Source organism: Ammospiza nelsoni, chromosome 17 (genome assembly GCF_027579445.1).
Source record: "Ammospiza nelsoni isolate bAmmNel1 chromosome 17, bAmmNel1.pri, whole genome shotgun sequence".
In the NCBI taxonomy this organism is placed as follows: domain Eukaryota; kingdom Metazoa; phylum Chordata; class Aves; order Passeriformes; family Passerellidae; genus Ammospiza; species Ammospiza nelsoni.
The window spans coordinates 10,498,725-10,518,299 of record NC_080649.1 but is presented as its reverse complement, the minus strand read 5'-3'; the positions used below and the strand labels follow the sequence as shown (position 1 = coordinate 10,518,299).

The 19,575-nt window shown below is 39.7% G+C and overlaps 1 long non-coding RNA gene across 1 annotated transcript; it reads right to left on the bottom strand.

The window, feature by feature from the left end:
• Positions 1 to 1,340: 1,340 nt before the first annotated feature.
• Positions 1,341 to 11,799, bottom strand: LOC132081222 (uncharacterized). Its single transcript, XR_009419652.1, has 4 exons — positions 11,698 to 11,799; positions 6,112 to 6,180; positions 3,261 to 3,331; positions 1,341 to 1,469 (listed from the first exon to the last, which is right to left on the bottom strand). It is a non-coding gene; the product is annotated as an uncharacterized LOC132081222 (long non-coding RNA).
• Positions 11,800 to 19,575: the final 7,776 nt, after the last annotated feature.

The window sequence follows — 19,575 nt, the reverse complement described above, 5'->3', positions numbered from 1 at the left end:
CATAAATCTATAAAGTTCCAAGTGCATCTTCCTGCATTTTGTTATATTACACATATATGAAAGCCTTTCTAAGCTTGCAAGTCTTTTATGACATTAATTTCAGCTGGCCATATAAAACCAAGCACATGACACCCTGGAAAGCACCTGAAACCAAAAATTCTGAAACCACAGCCTGTATTTAGAGCTATATAGATGTTTCTCAGCTTGCTCTGGGGCAGTGTAATCACTCCTGCTCCCTGGATAGCATTTTATAATCAACTCTCCATCCAAAGCCTGGCATCACTGTGACCCCACCACTCTCCAGACAGAGCCTGCAGCTCTCTGCACCCTGCCCAGCATTGCTTTGCTTCTCAGAGAGATTAACAACACACAGCACTCCTTCCCCATGGGCATGCTCGACCCTTGTAATTCACCTAATCCCTGAAAGGCTCAAGTCAAACTCAAATAAGAAATTTGATATTTATTACAGAGAGGATCCAGGATCTCCACTCTCAATTTTGAGAGCAGGAAAGCAGCAGAGGACATGCAAGTTGTAATCACAGGGAATTCACAGCCTGGCAGTGCTGTGGATACCCCAGCAGCTGCACAGATGTTATTTCTAAAGTGCATTTCCCAGCCAAGTGGGTAGTTAAGCTGTAAGATCCTGTCCTCCACAGCAAATAGGCTTCAAAGCCAAGTTCTAACAGATGACAGAAATGAGGGGAAAGAAAATCTTCCACTTAATACAGAGCAGAAAGAGACCTCACAATTTTAAGGTGACAATAACTGACAAGTACAGGACAACCTGTAAAAGCTGGAAAATAATACCAGAAATATGTGATGAGCAAAGCAACTCAGTAGGTGTGCACGGCCCCAGCTGTGCCCATCTGAGGACAGAGCTCTCTTTCTGTGCACGCTCACAAACACCAGAAGCCGCTGACTTTGTGCATTCATGTGCACACAGAGTAGGAATGCTACACCTAATATGATCCTAAGAGCTTTCTCCATAATTCAAATGGTTTCTGCCCTCTCACAGGCCAGAGGACAGGCTTTCTGGTTTGGGTTCACTTAGGTATTGCAACCCTGAAGTTTCTTCTAAACCTCTTAAACAGCCCCTGACACACTTAAACATGGATTTCTCTAATCCACTGTGAATCCATGTGTATTTGCCTTCACAGCTCTTTACACTAAGTGGTTCCACGACTTTTATTTTGCATTAAATGAAGAAATACTTTTTTTTGCTTTAAACCTTGTACTGTTTTTCTCAGTTCAATTCACCACTCCTGGTTTTAGAGGCAGCTATAATTTACACAGATACACACTCCTTTTAAAGACCTATTCAGAACTCTGTTTAGAATCCCTTTATTTTACTACACATGAAAGCCACTCCATCTCTTTCATTCCAGATATACCACCCCTCTTCTCTACTTCTGTTTTGTGAGGTGATGAGAATCAGAAAAATGTGTTGCATTCCACACATGAATCTACATCTGTATGAATGATTCAAAAAGAAACAGAGTGAAACTTGTGTTCAAGTTCACATAATAATTTCTAAGACTGTATTTACATTTTACTACTAAGCAGCTCAGGATTGATATATTCACAGAATTACCAATATTTCAAAATCCCTGTGTGTACAGCTCATCATTATGTAGGCATTGGTGCATTATTATTTTTCTACCATGCATTACATCTACATTTAGCCCAAGGTTCTAAAGCCAGTGACTCAGTATCGTGAGGTTCACATTGTAATAAGCTCTTGTAATTCAGTTAATGACAGTGAGGCCACGGATTGTCCTAAATAACCCTTTCGTTCTCACAATTGCTGTGGAATAAGGAGAGAGCTGATCATGGCATACAAATAATCTTCCACAGCCATTTTCTCTACAGGTCCACAGAGGAACCTTTAAACTCTAGCAAAGCAGTGTTTTAAATGATAACATCAATTCTAACAATACTCAGCTGGCCAAAAAGAAAATCATTCCAGTCAATCACAGCATGAAAAAATAAAATCCTATATTCCCTGAGCTCTCTTTTAACCAAATTATCCCAGTAATATTTAATTAATATTCTCAAGCCTTTAAACATTGTATAATTTAACAAAAGTGGTGACTTTTCAATAGTTTGATCTAATTTTGGTTAATAAAACACCAAAAAAAAAAAAAAAAAGAGGAAATATAATAATATAATGGCACCAAATGCAAAGGCCAAGTGAGTGTTTGGGGGGTTTTTTAATGTGCACAGTAGTCTGACTCTCTACCAATTGAAAATCTAAGTAATTCTAATAACTTACTGATTTCAGGGATATTTCTATGGAAACCTGTTGGATTTAACCCTTGTGATGTGATTCCAAGGGATGGCAAGCGGAATTTCTTAACACCAACTCTTCTCATAACTAATGGTGCACAAAATTTTGCATTTATCATATGGTAACTCAAGCATTCTCCAACATCACCAAAAGGTCACACAAAATTATATTGTAATGTATTCCAGTCTTCCCAGTGAGATTATCATTTAAGCAGTAATTTTATTTTGGGGGTTGTTATATTACTTAGAATATATTCTATACTTACATATTTATATATATATATTCTGTATTATATTTATATTTTCTGTTATTGGCAGCCATGGCAGTGCAGCTCTGGAGTCAGCACCTAACTTCTGCATTGGGCAAATCACCAGAGGAGCCAGGATTGACTGCTCAAGAGTCCAACCCAGCTCATCCCAGAGCAGTTTTTCTTTAGTACAAATGGAAGCAGCATCAGGTGAAGGCTACATCATGCAAAATTAAGAAATATGAGCTGGCTGCATCAAAGCACAGGGGTACTGAACACAATGTGGATGCAGAACCATAAAGTCTAATTAAAGACTTATGTGCTTTAAGTCTGATTTACTTCACTAGGATTATTTCATTCTCTTAAAATTCTCTGCATTTTTTATTCTTATAGCATTTAATTATAGTTTAAATATTTCTCCATGCCAAGAAAACTGCCATTTGCATGCTGAAAATGTTGAAACGAGGTGCTCTCAGCAGTTGAAATCTGTTTCTTAAAGCTTTTTCTACACAAAAATTAGAAAAAAAAGATCGATTCAGCCTTTTCCCACACAATTCCGGTTTGACAAATTGGCATTTCTAGATGAAGCATGTTCTTCTAAAACATCCTGTTCAGTTCTATTTAAATACATAAAAAAATGTGAGCAGTGAAATTATGTGATGAGGTATATTTTAGATGGGTCTGAAATCATGAAATATTGAACATGGCTACAGGAGCCTTACTCACTCACTCCAAGGAACCAATCCTGACCCAGCTGCTCCCTGGATCTGTGAGGAGACAGCAGTCAGAAAAAGTACCTGTGTTGCAAACAGAATAATTTTCATGTCATTGCTTCTCTCACAGAGGTGTTCAGAATATTCAACTGCTATTCCAAGTAAAAGAGGGGCAAAATAGTGTTTTAAACTTGGTACTGTGAAGCTTGGTGATGCCCAAATAGAGCCATTTTAGCATGGTATATTCATTTTTACAGATAATTTAAATTTTATAACAGCACAATTGGCACTGCACTGGTTATTGCCCCTTCATTTTTTGCATGTGAATTTTTCTCCAACATCCAGTACTGGAGAGTGCCATAAAATAATCATATCCATGAGGCTTCACTAGAACAGTTGAACACTGAATAAGCTGAAATTTTAAGTCATAATCATTCCTAATTTTTTTTAGAAATGCATGATAGAAAACATTATTCTGTCTCGCAAATATCCATAATTTGTTACCCGTCATTTAGCTCAATAATCATGTTATGAATTCATTTGTTTGACAAATTCCCTTAATTTTTAATCATATTATTTGACAGCAAGCATAAGAAACTGTATCAGACCTCTGTACATTGATGAAAAGATCTAAAAATTAATTAAAATAAGGAGATGAGAAGTGCAGAGCTCAAATGAAGAATTAAAACATTAATTTAATGACCTAATATGGGACTAAAACAATGGGAGATTGATAAAAATATTCACAAAAAATAGTAAAATAACTAATATCCTCAACCATGTCTCAGATAATGGGCAGTAAATAGACTTCAACACAGTTGTTATAGCAATCAATTTTTTTTAAAGTCATGGTAAAATCTAAACTGTAACTGCAGCTGACTAGAGACAAGTCAGTGGTTTGCAACCTGAAGTAAAATTTTTAAGATTTTTTTAAGATTTGAAGTAAATCAATCAACAGGAAGAATTCAAGCCCCATGTTGTAGTGCAGTAATATATCAGGCTGTAATCAATGAATAAAAATTTAAATAGAGAGGACACAATTCCTTCAGTTTAATATAAGGAGCATGGAAAATTCACAGAACTTTATTGCAATAAAATGAAATAAATCACTTCTTGGCTTCTTCTAGACAGCTTCTGAACACAGACCACACCTGATCTGGCCTCTTCTCTCAAAATACTCTTCTCCTATTTTTCTGAGTTCAAACAATAGGAAGAAATCCCAGAACTTCTACATTCCTGAAGAATCTTATTGATTTGCAATTGCAAGCAACTGATAAACCATGTGTGGCAGAGGTCACAGCAACAAGCAGAGATAAGGAGTAAATGATACCCAGGACTGGTCTCTGCTTTCAAGGATGAACTCACAGTAGGAGTCAGAAACAAACATATTTCTCATATTTGCTCTTCTTTGCTGTTGATTTCAGCGTAGATAATTAAATTTTTCTAATTACTCAAGCAGTGCTGCCTGTGAGACTGGTCAGGGAAGTTGCATGGTATCTTTTCAATCCACTTTTTACAGCATTTAATTGTTTTGTTGGGTTTTTTTTCCCTGATGTATGTGTGATTGAGATTCAGACTGTTGTGGTAAAACTACTAATATTGATGACTGAGGTCAAGCTAAGAAGTTGTCTTTACTAAAAGAGGCTTCCCTTCACCTAAAAGCTGATGGCCTGTGATTATTTCCAAGTCCTTGCTAAGATAATACCAGTCTAGGCTCCACCAAGAGCCACCCCTCTATATTGCCCATATTATTTACTGTCAATAATATTTGCTGTACCATTTACTGGGTTTAGTGTCCATATTATTTACTGCATTAGCTTGATTCCCAAAACGGTGGCAGTTAAGGAGATACTTCAGCATTCTGCCCTCCCCAGGGATGGACACCTGGCTGTGCTGACTTTGAACTTTGTGGGTTTCCCCTGTCTCTTTCTCCACCCCAGTTTATGGCTGGGTCTGCAATCTCTTGGCAGAGAATCAGATGCTGTCCCCCTGCTCTCTCATATTTAACAAAGCTTCTCTCTGACCTGTCCTAAATTGCACTGGCTTTATTAAACAGTTAGAGTCCAGAGTCTCCAATGGGATATAATCACTGCTTAGGAATGGCATTGCATGCGATGCTGGAATTCAAACATCAATTATTTGTATCACAACTGATTGGGAAATTCACTAGATAAACTACTCATAATTATTATTCTGTTGACTCTAAATTTCTTTGTGAATTATCCACCTCTGAGGTCAGAGTGCTTGTACTTGGGAGAGACATCACTGAACCAGTTGTAATCTTTACTTGACATGTCCAGAAACTGCAAGGAGTTTACATCAATTTTTCTGGGCTATAGGAGTGTATATCTAACTGAGGACAGGGGTTTAAAACTGCAATTAAAAAGGATTTTTTAAAGTGCTTACAGGCCAGGATGAATAAATGCACATTGCAGTCTGTGAGAAAGTCAGAGGAGAAAGGCTATGAAATATAACAATGAAGACAATTATATTCATGGATTCAAATATTTGTCTGCATGTCCAATTTACTGATTTTATGAGTTTCTGTACACCTGTAAAATAAGTTTGACCTTGTTCCAACCCTCACATTATGGTAACTTGTGTTTGATCAATCATCCTTTTCATATGAATAATTTACTTCCAGTAATGGCACATTACTCTGAAAACTATAACCACAGAGGTCTCTTCTGTACTGAAATACCATAATAACTAATGTTTAAAAAGCAAACTTATTTTTACCTATTATTGTTTTCAAAATTAGCAAAAGATAACAATATATCTAAATTCAGAATTCTTTCTCAAAACCATTTTCATAGTAAATGCAAAATTATCTAATGTTTAAGGATTTTTTTTAAAGTACTTACATGTATAAATATTCCTGGCACACAGTTGAAAAGTTGGGTGAATCAGCAATATTCTAGTTTGCTGGACAGCTAGAAAACAATAAAACACAAAGCCAATTTATTTTAGATCACCCTGATTCAAACAGCACTTGACACAGAATAATAAAACAGTAAGTTACTTCCCAGTGAGTTCTTTCAACATTTAATTAAGGATGGGGACCAAAATACATCAAAACTAAGAATCCAAATACTTAGGAGACTTCTATCAGTAAAAGGAAAATCAATATAGTAATCTTTTAAGATTCTTTAAACCATAAAACACTGGAGTTCTTATTCCCCCACCTTTTCTAAAATACTGCTAAAGATCAGCAAAACAGCACATTTCAGTGAGCATTGCCTGAATTTCTGCATTCACCCACTTGTCTGCCTTTCAAAGGAACAACCTCATCAATTGCTTCAGAACCATTGTGCTGTCAGTCAGCAAACTACTCAGGCCTTCCTTCAGCCATTCTGCACTAAAATGTTCAAACATGCCCAAAAGATACTTTTCTGCCTCAGAACACATCAAACATCCTGCCCTTTACAGGTCCAATGGCATCCAGGACCATTCAGCAGTGGGCTGAACAGGAGCAGAACATCTGCCTGTGCCAAATCCATGTGCTCTGCAGCCCCTGGAGCAGCAGTGGGATTTAAAACTACCTCAGGACCCTGAGAGCCCTTCAAGGAGTGGTCAGAGCCATCTGCTGAGCTCCACAAGAGCAGGCAGGAAGGTGGAGAATGGATATGAATAAATGCTTCAGGATAACAATGGGAATGGAACCAACAGTACCACAGTAAACACACAAAACCCCTGCAGTGCTTCATGCAGCCTCTGCAAAGGACAACAGACTTTAAATGAGTTCTTGTATCTAATTGGCACAGCCTGCACATAGTGCAGGGAAAACACTTCTAAATATATTCAGCATTGATTGTATTGGGGAAAAAAATAAGAGATCCAGTAAGCTATAACTTTTACACGTGGTTTCCCCCCCCCCCATCAATAATGTCCAGCATTTTAATGTGTTTCTAACAGCAATAATGTATTTCCCATCACCTCACACAAAAAATCACTAAATTATTCCTTTGACCTATTACTCTGGAAACACCAGGACTGAATTGTTTGAGGACCAGAGGAACAAACCCCAACACCAAAGGCCTCTCTTCCAGTCCTGCCCCACAGTCTCTCAAAGAGGACTCATCTCCATGTACCTCTAACCTGCTCCTTCATGGCTCCTGCTCCTCCTCCTCCCCTTCCCTGCCTGCTTTTCCTGAGCTGCCCAGCCTGTTCTCCGGGACTCCAAGGGTACTTCTCATGTTTTTGCAGGCACTCACAACGGGCATCTCTCTGTTTTGTTATTCCTGAGGTTTCCCCTGTCCCTGTCACCACATCCTTTCAGTCCTGCCTCACTCTGGGCTCAGTCTCTTCTGCCAGGCACCCAGCAATAGACCAAGAGGTCACAGTCTTGAGCTGTGCCTGGGGAGGTTTAGGTTGGACATTAGGCATCACAGAGAGGGTGATTAAACATTGAATGGAGTCACCATCCCTGGAGGTGTTTAGGGAAGGACTGGATGTGGCCCTCAGTGCCATGGTCTAGCTGACATTGTCTGCTCTGGTGCTGTTTGGTCACAGGTGGGACTCCATGATCTCAGAGGTCTTTTCCACCCTCATTGATTCTGTGACTCCCTGTGGCCTCCCAAGTTGCAATCTCTCCTCAGCAGGCTGGAAAAGGAGGCCTTGTCCCCATTTTGTCCAGGTGGATCCCATCAGGAGGAGACCCCTCCAGGGCTCCTGCCCAGGCCCCTCCAGCCCTGCCACTGACACTCATGGGGACAAACAGTGGGGAACATCCTCAGGCCGGACACAAAGCCTCTCCCCAGCCCCCTGGGCTCCACAGAAGCACTTCCACAGTGCCTGGAGCAGCCGGAGCCTGAGGGGCTCTGCCCCAGCACAGCCCTCCCTGCACAGGGGCCATTGGGGCACAGTTCTGGGCCCTCAGACAGAGCTCAGCCCTCAGCAGCTCCTGGGGCACCGAGCCCCTTGTGCAGCTGCTGGGGAAGGAGCTGCCTCCCACAGGAGCCAGGCATTGTTCCATGAGTTTCCATGGGAAAATATCCTCCTGTCAGTCCTAAATATCCGTCCTGTCAGCTGATTCCCTTAGCTCTTGGCTCCTCACCATCACAGCCCCAGCTCCACTGTGCTCCCCATCCTCAGCACCCACAGATCTGGTAGATGGAGGTGCCTGTCCCTGGCAGTTCTGAACAATTCCCAGAGAAATGAAGGGAAAGCTCCTAATTTATCTCAGCAGTGCCTGCTAGACTCAGAGAAGCCCTTGACTCAGGCAGGAGGTGGGCGTTGAAGGCCTTGCAAGATCAGCCTCTTCTCACTAGAGAATGCTTTTGAAGAGCTCCTGACATCTCCAAGTTCTCATTTGCAGAGGAATGTTCTTCACTGAGCGGCTGCACTCAGGAGCCCTCCCCAGCCCAGGACAGATCTTTGTCACCAGCTGGAAAAGTCAGCAATTTATCAGTCCAGAGATTTTTATTGATACAAATCCTCTTCCAACGTAATTTGTCTGGATCAAATTTTGCCATGTCAATTTGTAAACTTAATTAACTGTGGTCTCAATAAAAGCCAAGATTACTAACATAATGATTAATTAGATCCTTTTAAGTAATGCAATGGTTGAATTAGCTAAATAAAAATAGTGGAGAAACTGGCAAGATAACACACCACTGATGGATTGAGGTTTGTCCCACAAAAGCAAATGCAAGAAGCATTATGAATTAGCACAATAGAAATAACTACAACATTAATCATTGGAAGCACAGAAGTTACACACAGCTCCTTTGCATATAAAAGCCTAGTGATTGCACTGTCTTACCCCAGAGAAAAGGGAAGCTGTAGCCTCTCCATATGATGTCAGAATTTAAGCATTAAACTTTTAATCTCAAATAAAGAATCAGGTCCTACTAGCCTATATTTTTGAGATGAGCTATTATGTAGATGAAGATAATTCACTTCCCCCCCCCCCCATATTTATGTGGGAGTAGCAGACTTTTAAGTAATCAGCATTGCACATCAATGCCAACTTATATTGTAATTTTTAAGCTGTTCTGATATCAAGTTATTTTTATCTGAATTATTATTTATTTATGCATTTTTATAGTATATTAATACATGAGCACACATACAAAACAGCAATTCCAAACATTCTGTTCACCATCAGAAGCTCTGGGACTCAATCCCCAATCCCTGACCATGACAGCAGAAGCTGTAACAGGCTCTTCCTTTCAAGAGTTTAGCACACCAATGCAGATCTCTGTGAACATGCATCTGACACCAATTTCTCCCCCACTCGTTTTTGAAATTAAAAAAAACATATTCCACCCTCTTCTTGGAAAACATTTTAAAAGCATTGAATATTATTCTGTAGTTATTAGAAAAGTTACTACTCCATGGTCAGAATTTCACAGGTGCCTTAGGACTCCAGTTTACAAGTCAAGAAGAATCTGCTAAACGTTAAATACTTTGGAATATTTAACCAAGCCATTGTATAGCTGAACATTTATAAACCACACTACAGTGGCAAGTTGGTGTGAGAGAGAACAGTTCTTTAGGTCTGCAAGTAATTGGTAGTAACCAAATGGATTTAGAACTATTCTGTTTCTGCAAAGACCTTGCAGGCATCATTATTAATTTGTCCCTCTTTTCCCTTCCACCCTCTCTTTTCTCAGCTTGGTTACTTTGGACTAAAAGCCTTTTTGATACAGGTGCAGTTAAACAAACTGTTGACTCCTAGCAAAATAAGACTTCAGACTAGCTTAAGTTTTCTTAACAACAGGCTTAATACCAATCAGGAGATAAAAACAAGTAATTACTTCCTACAGGCAGGTAAGGGAAGGAATCTCCTTCATCATTTCCTTATTTTCTAGCACCATTCCTCAGACTAAAAAGGTTTCGAGGACAGATATATCTCACAAGGTTGATCTACAGTGGTGTCTTCGTTGAAGGAAGCTATTTTTTGTTCTAACCCAACAAAGACACATGTGAGCCACAGTGGAGTGAAGCTGATTTCAGATGTTGGGGCTGCTCATTGTCACAAGCACTGTTCTTTTTAGTAACCAGTGCTGAAATTTACTGGCATTATTGTTACAGCATAACTGTGTCAAATAAGTTTAGTTCTGTTTAATTGTTTCCCATGTACATTTAAATCTGGAATGGTTGTGATAACAGCTAACAAATTGTGAGATGGGATTTCACAGGTAGGGCCTAAAATTATCATGGTCCAAAATGTGTGAAATAGACTGACCAAAAAAAAAAACCCAACAAAAATAACCCCAAAACAAACAAACAAAAACAACAAAAACCCAAACCACACAAACCCCAAGAATCTCACAAATATTTAAAATTGCAGACCTTTTAGGAACAAAAAGAAAGGAAAACTATGCATGCTACCTATTTTCTTTTATTCTCATGACAAAACCAGAACTGCAGCTGAGGAGCTGACTAACTCGATCACTTGCAATGAGTCACAATTAAATGGAAGCTGCCAGACTCAATTAACGTATCAGTTTAGAACAGATATCATTCTGTCAAACTGAAGGAAGAACTGTTTTTTTCAGGTCTCAGGAGTTTATTGCTTCTTGCTTGTGAAAAAAGCATACCGCATGCCAGCCTTTCCAACTGCTTTTGCCACTATTTAGTAAACCAAAAACCTAAAAACTGCAGTTTATCAGGCCTACACACATTAAAAAATATGTTGGCCAAAAATTGGCATAATAAAATATTGGCACATCTGTCCAAAGTTATCTCAATGTACTTTAAAGTCTAATTAGCAGGGGCTGTGTCTGTTGTCATGTGGTGGGGTATTTGTTTGTTTTTAAAGCAGCTGTGGTAAACAAATTAAGATTTATGTAAAGCATCAGACTGGCTCTTGAGGATGAGAATCTAAGTGGATTTTATTAAATTTAATAGGCATTGAACTTACAGCTGAATTCCTTCAGAGGCAGCCATAGGGTTTTTTCCTGCTCCACACTAGGACTGAACTTGCAGTGAGACAAGGGGCCCCTGGGCAGACAGGACAAGAGCCCTGGAACTTCCTTCCCTGAAGGAGCTGAGGACAGCACAGCCCTGGGGAAGGGGCTCAAAGCCACAGCTGTGCCAGCAGCAGGCACTGGGAGCTGGGAGAGGCCACAGCAGTGGCTGTTATGGGGCTGACCCATTCAAAGGCACAGCACAGATTTCCATCCAATAAGCAATTTCCAGACCAGCCATCCCTGTTCTTTGCCAAACAAAGGAAAACTCCTCCAAAACATTAAAATCCATCTGTGTTTTTCCAGTTACAAAATATACTTCTCCATTTTCACGCATCACTTTAAAATCTACAGCGGCCTGCGCACACTTATTCTCCTAAAATGCAGGGCTGGAAGTCCCACCCTTTCCCAAGCTCTTTTTTATTACAACAAGAATTTTACAGAATCTCAAGAATGCCCCATCTAAAAAAGGAGGAACTGCCAAATAATCAAGTCCTAGCACACTGAGAAGACAAACTTGTACTCATAACTCACCCCATCAAGCATTTGATTCCACGCTCAGTCAGTTTTGTGTCAAGGACAAGAGAAAAATAAAGGGAGCATTAACTTCTCTCCCAGGAAGGGGTGTGACAGGACTCTAAAGAAGCAGCAAAGCCAGCTGCTTCCAATATTATTTATTAGCTTCCTTTAAAGGGCAGTTGAATCCCCTTTAAGGCAGACACACCTGTAATCAATTGATAATTTAGTCGCTAGTAATACAATTTCAGTAAACCTGGCACAACCCCGACTCCTGAAATACAAAAAATTGTGCTAAAAACTTCAAATTAAAACTCCCTCACAAAAATAATTATATGGTTTTGCTCTTTTATCTTTTTCTTTGAATTTTGTTTTGGATTTTTGCTTCTTTTTGACTGGAGAAGTAATAAGGCCTGTAGCTAACAGCACCATTGTGTTTACCCTTTGTAGCAAAGACAGCACTTACCCTGTGGCTTTCCATTGCCAATTCTCCCAGCCATACAGACACAGAGCTTTCTGCTTGCCTTGGAAATAACTATTGTAACTCTGTGTGAAGAAGTTTTGTGTCTTCCAGCTAATGATCAGGCTCCAAAGCTCACAGCCAATTAACTATCTTTGGTGGCTCTTGGAGCATGTGCCTGCTGCCAACATCTGAGCCCAACCCATTAAAATCAGCCCCAGCTTAGCACAGATGTTTCCCTGGTTGCTTTCTGCAGGCACAAGGGAAAAATCAACTCCACTGCCTGTGAGCAAGAGCCTTTCCCAAATAGGATCTGGCCTCTCAATATGAACATGAATTTCATGTGGGAGCAGACAGGGATTGCAAAGGTGTAATGCATTTGTGTTCATTACTGAAATAAAATCTGGGGCAAAACCCCACCAAAATTCATGAATAAAAATACTTTAAGCACTCTTTGAAATCATTCTACATTCCTAGTTTGTATTTATTAAACATTAGGAACTTTCAGTACATGGTCCTCAAACATAATAGCCCTAGGGAATCTCTTAATATCTAGAATACTCCTTATTTCTCATTAAGAAACAGACAAGCAATTGAGAACATTCTGATATTGCCCTTTCATAGCTGAGAAAAGATTTTTACATTCATTATTTAAATTTTATGGCACTGTCTGCAGTATTTTTTGCTTTGCTACAACAACAGAATTAAGGGACAAAGGAAAAACTATTCTTTCCAGCAGAATTTCATTCCAGACCACATTTTAAGACTCAAATGCTATGCACTCATGAAAAGATAATAAAAATCTTTGATAACCCCATGGAAATATGGCCTGAAGGAATGAAACTTAGAAGATATGAATAGGTCATCTAAAGGAATTTCTTCATGTTTGAAACCAGAGAAATGTTGACAGCTGCAAGCGCAGTGACAATACACATTATCCAGGGATGGATTCACAAAAATACTTAGGCAGACCAGGGAACCAGGGCCAGAAGCAGGGACTAAGCATCCTCAAGATTATCCTCCTAATTTTCTAACACTTTCTTTAGCAAGTTAAACTTGCAATTTTAGCTGAGTGGCCTCAAATGTACCCTTATCTCACTGGCCTTGCACCTGGGGCTATCAGATTCTTTTTAGAAGCTTTAGTTTCTAAAATAAAATATATAACATTTGCAATAAAAAAAAATAGGTGCTAAGTTATGTGTTGCTCAGATAATATGGGAACACTGATAAAAGAATACCATTGCATGTTAATGTAATCTTTCTTTTCCCTCTTCCAAGAGCACAACACAGAGAGTTTCGCTGCTTTTCCCTTTTATTTTGAAAAAGCAAAAAAGAAACTACACAAAACTGCTTAGAATGTAAAACTTATTTTTCCCCAGTAAAATAATGTCTTATCATTTGCCACCAGTAAAAGATTCATCTCAGACCCTGCACACAATACCCACACACAATATGACCATACAAGTGGCCACACAAAGCACTGTAGGAATGACTGGAAATGTGAACAGGACCTGCTGTGTCTCCTCACAAGCACTGATTCAGTGTCATATTTACTATAACCAAAATCATTGAGCTTTCCCATTTTCTTCTGATCTCCTCTAATCATTCATACAACCAGAATGCAACAACATCAGTAGCCAAACCCACTGCATGTGTGCCACACATTGAAGCCTTTTTCAGGCTCGCAGAAATGCAGCAAAAGTGAAAAGATCCACTAATTGAATTACACTAAGTCATTTAAGCAAGATACACAGCTGGAATTAACAAACACATGAGGATATTGCACTTTTTCAGATTGAGAGTCCATTTAACTCAGTCTCCTGCCTTCAGCAGTAGCCACAACAAACCTCGATGCATTTGCAGCTTCAAGTGCTTCCTTCACAGTGTCTGGGATTTATTTTAATAAAGCCATGATCTTTTAGACAGTTTATAGGAATTCAATTTTCTGGGCCTGAGCACAGAAAGGGGATGATATCTAAAACACCAGTGTGCAGCAGTTGGCAGCGGGTCCATCAGTGTCACTCATGGTCACTCCCAGGCCCTGGGGATGCACAAGAGCCCAGCTCAGGTGGGCAGCAGGGCTGCTCTGCTCCTCCTGCAGGCCTCAGCAAGTGCTGCTGCCAAAGAAACCCACTCCACTGAATTTAATTTGCAAGAAACAAGGACTATCTAGGAGAAATTTTTCTTACTAGAATAAAGAAAATTTACTTTATGAATAGAGTCCAAACCCGGTAGGACCTTGCTATCCAGATCTTCAATCACAGTCCAATGCACCATGGAGTAATCATTAGCAATTTCAGTTTGCAGTGGTTTTATATATGAAAATTCTATTTCTTGCCAGACAGCAAACATTCAAGATATTAGTATACAAATTTGTTCAAAGAAAGTTTAACATTTAAACAATACTTATTTTATTTTTGTCTTTTATTCCAGTCTTCTATTGGGAAACCCTGACAGATGTAAGTAATTCTTGGCCCATAGTGAATTCCAAATTAAGTTTATAGCATGAAATTATTTTTCCTGGCAGTTATTGGTAACAGAGATTCCAACAGCTTGCTAGTTAATATGTAATTTTAGTAGCATTCATATTTAAGCAGCAGCACTACTAATTTTGAAGGCACATAGCAACAAATATCAGTAAAATGACTGACTGCTGCAAGGAATTGAACAGTGCACCATTAAGAACAGGTGCATTGGTTTGAAAGTGTTCTGATAGTATAAAAAACTAACATTTCAACTAAGAAGAGTAGGCAGGTTTTCAAGTGCAGACCCCTATTGCATGTGAGAGAAGGAAACATACAGATACAACTCATGGAATCAAAATAGTCAATCAGAGAATATTTGCATATATCATCAAAACCCATTTGCAAATGTATGCAACAAGTTACTTTTCTTTTTCACGAGTAGTTCAGCTTTGTCCTGCCACACTAGCCAAACAATGAAATTCAGATAAAAGCCTGTCTGTACCATCATTTACATTCTCATTTGGCCAGGTGCCATAAAAATCAAGTTATTATGTAAATCAGGTGTTCAACTGGCCTTTAGAACGATCAGCACTTTACCATCATATATTTCAGTTTTATCTTGAAATTACTTCCATTTTTTTCAGTGACAAACTGGAAATACTTCCAACTAATTTCTTCTAAAGCATCTAGAATGGCATAAACCCAAACACATATTAGTCAGTTTACAACAGGCTCAATGCCAAGCCTTGCTAACGAAATGGGAAGTTGTCTCTTTTAGCCAGAAGATTTTTAGAAGTAAAAGACCTACACATGCAGGGGGTTCCTTGCAGGTGTCAGGCATGTGGAAGTCAAGAGTTTGAGACTTCTATAGCTATAAAGACCAATAAATGCTAATTCAGAGCTTTCCTTCCCTTCACCCATGGACTATAAAAATTCTTTAACATTTCTGGAAGAAGGAAATTCAAATTTGAGTGCAACACCAGGTGCTGTTTACATATAGTAATAATAAAATATATTTGCCTTGAAGACTTACTCTTCCTCTCTTACTCCCAACATCTTGATAGGCAAATATGAATAAAATCAAGTTTGAAAAAAAAAGACAAGAAAAAAAAGACATTGAAGAGCCTGGTAAAATAGTTTAGCAATTTAGCACAGACAATCTGTCTGTATTATTATGAGCAAGTAACCAGAAATATTCAGTTTTCCCCTAATCTTCACTGATTCCTAAGGCTTTTCTACATGGTCACATCAAAGAGAATTAACACCTAAATACATTTGTGTGATAATATTAATTCCCACACAATTCACACCATCTTTTGATCAGGATTATTTTTGAGCATTATAGACAACATGGCATATATGAAATTTTTCAGACCTTCAACATCATACTGTGTAAATGTTTGCTTAACCAATTGCCATGAAAAATCATGTCAGCTGGAAATAGCACTGATAAAAATATCTTAAATCTGATTTAACAAAAAGACTCTTCCACTAGAGTAAGACTGGAACATTAATAAATAATTCCAGTGATAACACTACTGAAATAAAATGCTGTGGGCTTCTTTTGGCATGTGGCAAGCTGTTAGATTACAGTGAACCATCTATAGACACTACAACCTCCACTATTCTAATGAGCTATGGAGAAACTTCTCCATATTTTTATGCTGTTGGTCTTCACCATATCTTTAGAATATGATTAATTGTATAGTTTTGTGTACAGGTGAAGCACTGCAGCCTAGTGACTGCAGCATAGGACCAAAACCTAACTGATGGTTTCATTTCTGCTCTTTGATAGGTGACCTTAAGAAAATTCTTTGCTGTCATTTGCAACAACAGGGACTTATTATTAGCCTATAAATGAGTTTGGGTTGAGATGGGCTGGCTAAGAAGGGTCAAAGATTGCAGTTGTGAGGGGAATGTGGCATCAGCCATGGGCAGATTTTGTAGTGCCAGGACAAAGTGTGACCTTCTGGCTAGGAAGGCTGATGTCCCATGTTTTAACTATGCTTGCAGGGTCTCCACAAAAAAACCTAAGTAAGAATAAGGTGCTCTTCCAATTCATAAATGTGTAGTTATTCTACTCTGTCCACGCACATTCTTATATTGTGTGAACACAGGGCAAATGTCCTGAAGAGCAGGACAATGCTCACTTTCCTGCACACCTTCCAGATCCAGGGCCTTGAAAGGCTCATGCTCCAAGCACTTGCTCTGCAGCCCTGCCCTGGATGTGGACACCACTGACCCAGCCAGGCCTGTGAAAGACTGTCACAGGTGTCCCTCCTTCACCACTGGAGATGGACAACGCCTTTCCCTCAGTGCCACCTTCCCTGCAGAGCACAGCCACAGTCACTCTGGGGCACTTCCTCAAGCCCATGAAGCAAACCTGGCCATCCCAGTACTCCTCAGCCCCACAGATTTCATTTCATTCCTTACAGAAAGCACAGGGACAGATAGAACCCCTGTCCCCTGCAGCAGTAACAGCCAGCAGCTCACCAGTCCCAAGGTGAGCAGGCAGCACACAGCCCTGCTCTGAGCCAGGGCACCATCAGGAGATGGCTCCACTTGCTGTGGCACACGTTGGCACCACGTGAACGACAAACAACTGTATAAAAAGTGCCAACAAGAAATGCCATCAGCACACATGGAGCAGTGCTGATGCACAGCTATCAGTGAGCTGGAGCACATCACAACCCACAGCAAAGGGACACCCCTCCTATCACCTCCAGCACCACAGGCAGGCAATTCCCTGGCTCTGCAGCCTGACACCATCTGCTGAAGTTCTCCAGAGGCAGAATGGATGCACTGCTGTTAAAACACAAGTTAGAGAACAGACATATTTAAGATTCTCCTTTAATTTCTCCTCTGAAAATCCATAATAAACTAGCAAAGGATTAAGATTTGGTGATTAGCACCTGAATGACAACAAGTCATTATTTTTGCACCAAACAAGGATAGAGTATCAGGGGTAATTTATAGTGGATAATTAAGATAATGAATACTTGAGAGTATATCAAATAAATAGTCCCTAAAAGTATCATTTAAATAGGGGCATGATTACAGACAGCACTAAAGAGGACCAAAACAGAAACAACATATCTGTTTTAGACCCATGTTTTAAAAAGGCATGAATCTGATCACTTAAACTGTCATCTAAGTTGATCTTTGATTAAGACCTGTTCTTCTAGTTTTTCTGCATGGGCATTAAAGTAAAATTGGCAATTGGTAAAATTATACCAATATCACCACCTGTGTGAACACATTTTATATTACTTTTTGCTTGGCCTACCTTGAACCAAATGATATTATTGGAGGAAGAACCGTCTTCTTCAGTGCTTCACCCATGGAGAGGTGAGCAGGTGGAGGGTTCCCATCAGATGAGTTAGCCTGATTTTCTGTCCTCATTGAAGCTTAAATATTCCACCTTTCAGTACAGCAACAGCAGAAGAGTGTAAGCCTGGACTAATGTTGCCAATTCCAGGGCTCAACAGGATTATAAAGCAGGAAAGGCCTGTCTAAAAAGTGTGTCCTGCCACAGAGCTGCAGGCTGTTGTTAGCTGTTTAGCTAACATTGAACCAACCCAGTGGTGTTTCCTATGTCCTCCATCTCAGCAGGAGTTCCTTACTCAGCACTTTGTAAGGCTCTAACACCCAGCACAGGCATTGAGTCATCCCTCTCAATCCCTCTGGGCACCTTGGACTCCAAAATGAAGCTGCAGCAGTGCTGAGCTCTTCCGCCCAGCTCAGCAAGCCCAGACATTGTTGCTTTTTATAGGGCTCTTCAGCCAAATTATGATTATTTCTTAGCACATCTTGAAAAGAGGGTCACTCCTCCTCAGTACAGACTGAGGGGAAAACACAGCTGCAGAGCATTAAAGAGCCAATCCACAACCAGGACCCATCCTTGCACCTGGGTCAAGGAGAGGCAGGTCCCCAAGTCACTATGGCCACATTACCAAGCTCAGGAAGATAAAAATAATCAGCAATGTGGGCTTTGCAAAGCTGCAGGATATCACCCGTGCTAGGAATTTATTTGGGAGTTTGAAGGTGGTAACAGCTGAAGGTGTCAAGTTGTTCCAGCTAGTCTATTCCTCCTGCTAAATCACAAAGTTGAAAAGGACAGGCTACTAATGAAAAGCTAAATGCTCATAATATGACCTGCTTCACTAGGAGAGTCCTTAGGTCCTGATTACTGGGAAAGCATTAATTGCAGTGGTTTTCAGGGGCAAGGTGAAACTTTAATGGGTAATGAAGTGTGTACCCAACATTAGAAGAAAACTCCAGGGGACGGAATATTCCCTTGTACCTGTGAATGCTGTGACCTCCTGGGGAACTGACTCCTTTGGAGAGGTTGCCCTGTGCTAGAAACAGCCCGGGGGGCTTATATTGTTTGGAAGGGAGTTTATATTGTTTATATTGTTTGGAAGGGAGTTTATATTGTTTGGAAGCCAATCTTTGGATTAACTGCAGTTTCATGCAGTCTGGTTTCCTTTCTTTGCTTATCTTTGTGCCTCAGTTTTATGTAATTTCTCAGTTTTATGTAATTTCTCAGTTTTATGTCCAGCCTGGAGTTTGTAACTCCAGCCTCTGGTTATGGCTGATGGCTTGGGAGGTTTCATGCATAGAATTCCATCTCTGCTTTATTAAAATCCTAAGTTTGAAGGGAAAGTAGTCACTAAGCCTCTAAGAACATAATGCTGGTTTTCATTGCAAGTGTTGATTGATCAGAAAATTGGTGCTCCTCACAAATTTTTTCCCTGCACTCCTGTGATTTTAAAGGTCTGATTTAAAATTTTGCTTGCCTGTTTGAAAGCATAATGAAGTCTATAATTATCTATTTTCTTCCAGGCAGTTCTCAAGTTTTGATCTTCATTATTACTTTCCTTAGAAATACAGGAGAAAATCCTTCTGCTATCTTAGAAAAATACCTTCTTCTTTCCTCACATAAGCATGAGCTATAATACTCAAAATAAT